The sequence below is a fragment of the Thalassophryne amazonica genome, chromosome 6 (assembly GCF_902500255.1).
Source record: "Thalassophryne amazonica chromosome 6, fThaAma1.1, whole genome shotgun sequence".
Lineage (NCBI taxonomy): Eukaryota > Metazoa > Chordata > Actinopteri > Batrachoidiformes > Batrachoididae > Thalassophryne > Thalassophryne amazonica.
Genome location: NC_047108.1, coordinates 33,708,406 through 33,714,779, shown reverse-complemented (window position 1 = coordinate 33,714,779; position 6,374 = coordinate 33,708,406).

Sequence of the window (6,374 nt, the reverse complement as noted above, 5' to 3'; positions counted from 1 at the left end):
GCCAGTTGAGTGTTCACATGATTAGATGGTCCTTTTCACATTGGACAGGTTTGCTGGTGTGCGTGCTGAGCGGCCGCTCCAGCCCATGGCAAAAGCGATTTATGTATTTATGTATTTCCACATAAGGACAGCAATCACACACATGCGCCTCATGGCGTACAGTTATAAGGTCATGTCCTTCAAAACACTGCACATGTTCTCCAGCTGGGACCTCCAGGACCAGAGATCTCAGCAGCAGCAGCTTGTGTGGACATGCCCATCTGTTTCGATCAGCCCACAAAATAAAGTGTCACTCTCCTTTTCTTTACTCTGTGATTAATCATTGTAGTTATTTGTTATGTAATTGTGTAGTTAATGTAGTAATTATTTATGTGCAAACCCAATTCCAATGAAGTTGGGACGTTGTGTAAAATGTAAATAAAAACAGAATACAATGATTTGCAAATCCAAGACAAGATATTTAATGTTCAAACTGATAAACTTCATTGTTTTTGTGCAAATATTTGCTCATTTTGAAATGGATGCCTGCAATATGTTTCAAAAAAGCTGGGACAGTGGTATATTTACCACTGTGTTACATCACCTTTCCTTCTAACAACACTCAATAAGCATTTGGGAACTGAGGACACTAATTGTTGAAGCTTTGTAAGTGGAATTCTTTCCCATTCTTGCTTGATGTACGACTTCAGTTGTTCAACAGTCTCCATTGTTGTATTTTGCGCTTCATAATGCGCCACACATTTTCAATGGGCGACAGGTCTGGACTGCAAACAGGCCAGTCTAGTACCTGTACTCTTTTACTATGAAGCCACGCTGTTGTAACACGTGCAGAATGTGGCTTGTCATTGTCTTGCTGAAATGAGCAGGGACGTCCCTGAAAAAGACGTTGCTTGGATGGCAGCATGTGTTGCTCCAAAACCTGGATGTACCTTTCAGCATTGATGGTGCCATCACAGATGTGTAAGTTGCCCATGCCATGGGCACTAACACACGCCCATACCATCACACATGCTGGCTTTTGAGCACTGGTAACAGTCTGGATGGTCTTTTTCCCCTTTTGTCTGGAGGACATGACGTCCATGATTTACAAAAACAATTTGAAATGTGGACTTATTAGACCACAGCACACTTTTCCACTTTGCGTCTGTCCATTTCAAATGAGCTCGGGCCCAGAGAAGGCAGTGGCGTTTCTGGATGTTGTTGATGTATGGCTTTCGCTTTGCATGGTAGAGTTTTAACTTGCGCTTGTAGATGTAGCGACGAACTGTGTTAACTGACAATGGTTTTCTGAAATATTGGTTTTTTTTTATATAATTTTTATTTTCAAATGTAGGTCACAGACTTAAGGTACAAAAATACAGGGTTTTTTTATAACAAGAACCAAAGAGAACCTCATAACTACCCATAACGCCCTCCCTTCTTCCCAACCCATGATCAATTCTGTAAAAGTAATTCAAAAATTAAATGAAAATCGACAAAGTGACAACCAGAAGTCAAAACCGTAACTCACAGACTTATAGACATGTCTCGAAGGCCAGAGCTATTACTTCCTCTTCCACACCCCTCCATGTTATAGTAGGGGAAATAAGTATTTGACCCCCTGTCAGTTTTGCGGGTTCTCCCACCTACAAAGAATGTAAAAGTCTGTAATTTCTATCGTAGGTACACTTCAATTGTGAGAGACAGAATCTAAAAAAAAAAAAAAATCCAGAAAATCACATTGTACAATTTTTACGAGGTCTGTCAATAAAGTATAGGTCCTTTTTATTTTTTTCAAAAACTATATGGATTTCATTCATATGTTTTTACGTCAGACATGCTTGAACCCTCGTGCGCATGCGTGAGTTTTCCACGCCTGTCGGTGACGTCATTCGCCTGTGAGCACTCCTTGTGGGAGGAGTCGCCCAGCCCCTCGTCGGAATTCCTTTGTCTGAGAAGTTGCTGAGAGACTGGCGCTTTGTTTGATCAGACTTTTTTCTAAACCTGTGAGGCACATCGAAGTGGACACGGTTCGAAAAATTAAGCTGGTTTTCGGTGAAAATTTTAACGGCTGATGAGAGATTTTGAGGTGATACTGTCGCTTTAAGGACTTCCCACGGAGCGAGACGTCGTGCAGCACTCCCAGGCGCCATCGTCAGCCTGCTTCAAGCTGAAAACCTCCACATTTCAGGCTCTATTGATCCAGGACGTCGTGAGAGAACAGAGAAGTTTCAGAAGAAGTCGGTTTCAGCATTTTATCCGGATATTCCACTGTTAAAGGAGATTTTTTTAATGAAAGACGTGCGGACGGGTCCGCGCGTCGGGACGCAGCCAGTGCGGTGCGACGGCACAGGAAAAACACCTCCGTGTTGATAACCATTTGTAAAATCCAGGCGGCTTTTGATGGCTTTCAGTGGAGTGAGTATATGAGAAATTGTTTAACAGCTGGACATGTTCAAACTTGTCCTTAAGGCTTCCAGCAGAGGTGTTTTTCCTGTGGCGGAGCGTCGCGCCGGCTGCGAGCCGACGCTGCAATCCGCCCGCACGTCTTTCATTAAAAAAAATCTCCTTTAACAGTGGAATATCCGGATAAAATGCTGAAACCGACTTCTTCTGAAACTTCTCTGTTCTCACGACGTCCTGGATCAATAGAGCCTGAAATGTGGAGGTTTTCAGCTTGAAACAGGCTGACGACGGCGCCTGGGAGTGCTGCACGACATCTCACTCCGTGGGAAGTCCTTAAAGCGACAGTATCACCTCAAAATCTCTCATCAGCCGTTAAAATTTTCACCTAAAACTAGCTTAATTTTTCGAACCGTGTCCACTTCGATGTGTCTCACAGGTTTAGAAAAAATTTTGATCAAACAAAGCGCCAGTCTCTCAGCAACTTCTCAAAGGAATTCCGACAAGGGGCTGGACGACTCCTCCCACAAGGAGTGCTCACAGGCGAATGACGTCACCGACAGGCGTGGAAAAACTCACGCATGTGCACGAGGGTTCAAGCATGTCTGACGTAAAAACATATGAATGAAATCCATATAGTTTTTGAAAAAAAATAAAAAGGACCTATACTTTATTGACAGCCCTCGTAATTAATTTGCATTTTATTGCATAAAATAAGTATTTGACCCCCTACCAACCAGCAAGAATTCTGGCTCTCACAGACCTGTTCATTTCTCCTTAAGAAGCCCTCTTATTCTGCACTCTTTACCTGTATTACCTGCACCTGTTTGAACTTGTTACCTGTATAAAAGACACCTGTTCACACACTCAATCAATCACACTCCAACCTGTCCACCATAGCCAAGACCAAAGAGCTGTCTAAGGACACCAGGGACAAAACTGTAGACCTGCACAAGGCTGGGATGGACTACAGGACAACAGGCAAGCAGCTTGGTAGAAGACAACAACTGTTATGATTATTTATTAGAAAGTGGAAGAAACACAAGATGACTGTCAATCTCCCTCGGTCTGGGATTCCATGCAAGATCTCACTTTGTGGGGTAAGGATGATTCTGAGAAAGCTCAGAACTACACAGCAGGCCCTGGTCAAAGACCTGAAGAGAGCTGGGACCACAGTCACAAAGATTACATTAGTAACATATGATGCTGTCATGGTTTAAAAATCCTGCAGGGCAGCAAGATCCCCCTGCTCAAGCCAGCACATGTCCAGGCCCATTTGAAGTTCACCAGTGACAATCTGGATGATCCAGAGGCGGCATGGGAGAAGGTCATGTGGTCAGATAAGACATTTTGGATGGGTACTGCATTCGCTCTACCGTACTGTTGTGATGAAAAGGGAGCTGAGCCAAAAGGCGAAGCTCTCGATCTACTGGTCAATCTTCGTTCCTACTCTCACCTATGGTCATGAGGATTGGGTCATGACCGACAAACTAGATTGCCGGTACAACTCACAGAAATGGGCCTCCTCAGGAGGGTGGCTTGTGTCTCCCTTTGAGATAAGGTGAGCTCTGAGTAGAGCCACTGCTCCTTCAAGCTGAGAGCACTGGATTTCATTCAGAACAGTTACACAAATAAACTATTTATCCACCAAGCGGCCACCTGTCGCACATCATGCCAGTCTCTAGCCTGTTCCCAACCCAACCCAATGCATTTGCACATCACATATGATTTGAACATTGATGGAATGAAAATGTTCCCTATTAACAAAAACAAATTCAGCATGTGCTGGCGCCTTTATAGCAACATGTGTGCAGTCAGTAGTTATGATTACATTAGGGAAACTGCTCTCGCTGCAAATTGCACTTTAATGTTGGAATGTGATGAACCTGGATGACATTCCAGTGATTGCGTTCCACACAGCTGGCATGGCTCAGTTCAAGGTTGACCAGCACTGTGCTGACCGATCAGCCAGCTCACGCTGGAATGCCCCTGTTGCCACGATGCCCAGCGTGGTCAGCACCTGTGCGGGCACAGACAACCCCTGGCCCCTCACCGTATTGTGCTCTGGGCCGGCCGCAATTCTGTTAATGCCATTTTCTCATCACATTGCACATGCTTTTATATCCACCAATATAACTGTAAACACGTGGGAGTGTTGATTGTTTGTAAGTGTGACTCTGATATGCACATCACTCTGACGACTTCATGTTTTCACACCATTAATGGTTCGCAGCATCACCTCTATGTGTTGGCAGCAACAGTTGTAGAAACGTGTACGCCAGCCAGGATTTTTGTGTGGCACACCGCACATTTCCATAGTCATTTCACTTTAGATACATCTGAACGTTAACACTCGGAGGTCCAAGCTTTTCTCTTCTACCTGTAAAGCCTACTGAGAGTCAAATGACCCTGGCTATGTTGTGTAGGCCGCCAGTAGAGGAGGCACTGCTGGCCCACCACCAGAGGGCGCCCTGCCTGAAGTGCGGGCTTCAGGCACGAGAGGGCGCTGCCGCCACGGACACAGCCGGGGGTGAGAGCTGTCACTCATTATCTCATGACAGCTGTCACCCATCTTCACTTCATCATACTACTCCATAAAACCCGGACGTCATCTCCATCTCATTGCCGAGATATCTTCGACCTGTTAAGGTAACTTCTCAGCTGTAGTCAACTCTGACAAATAATCTGAGCTCTTTTTGCAGCCGTTTTCCTGTGGTGTTTCCTTATCTGCTGGATTGGCGTTTGGTGTGATTAGCGACGGCTTCGCCTCACACCCCAACCAGATAAGTGGTTAAACAGGAGCTGCACGAGTGTGTGATTTGAGGTGGAGGTGGAATCTCCACCATTGTTGTTACTGGGTGTACACACACCCACATCTTATTGTTTCTGCTCCTAGCCAGCAGTACCAGATCTGACACTCGGAGACGGTGGCCACCTGGGGGCTCGGGACTTGGCGGCTCCAGTATTCTCCAGGTTCGGTGGCGGAGGAAATCGTGAGGTTCCGGTTCTTCTCAGGACAGACGTCTTCTAGCCTCGAGCCTGCCCACACGTCATCTTTGTGGATTGACTGTTTGCAAAAATTCTGTAGTCCTCTGTATTGTGGTTGTGCTCATTCACAACAGTAAAGTGTTCATATTTGACTCTTTCATTGTCCGTTCATTTACGCCCCCTGTTGTGGGTCCGTGTCACTACACTTTCCCAACAGGCTAGCTGACTTGGCTAGCCACATTCTTGTTTTTGCATAAAGCCCATGGAGAGTCAAATGACCCTGGCTAGCTGACTTGGCTAGCCACATTCTTGTGTTTGCATATTTGCTGTCTGTGTGTTCTGAGACTTCCTTGTTTACATAACAGAAGTAGCTCTCCACAGGGGATCTTGGAGTCACTTGCCTGCTTAGCTGAAAGGGCTGCGTATGAAGCAGGAGTTGTGTGCAAAATGTGTAAAATGACAGCTGCCTAGTACACCTATTGCTACAACTATTTGTGCACCACAGCGGCTGAAAGATCTGTCGTTCTGGATGTCCCAGCTGGACAACATGTACTGTGTTTGGATAGACATGGACTAACAACTGCCCACTGTGACGCATGTGTGTCTGCTTGCTGTCATCATGTGGACATAATGACATAGTAACAGTGTGGGGACTGTTAGTCATTGTGAGTGACTGTAACCTGTACCTATTGTATATATTTTGGTTTTCTGGTGTGTTTTTTGGTACATTTTGGTACATTTCAATAAAATCCAGAAAACAAAGTTTTCTTTTGGTGTGTTTTTTGGTACATTTCAATACAATTGAGAAAACAAAGTTTTCTTTTGGTGTGTTTTTTGGTACATTTCAATACAATTCAGAAAACAAAATTTCATCTCTCCCCTAGGGTAAAATTATTTATTCACCTAAGCACAAATCAGCAGCCCTTTCAGACAGCAAATATGCAAACACAAGAATGTGGCTAGCCAAGTCAGCCCCTCCCCTGAGGTGTTCTGAGACTTCCTTG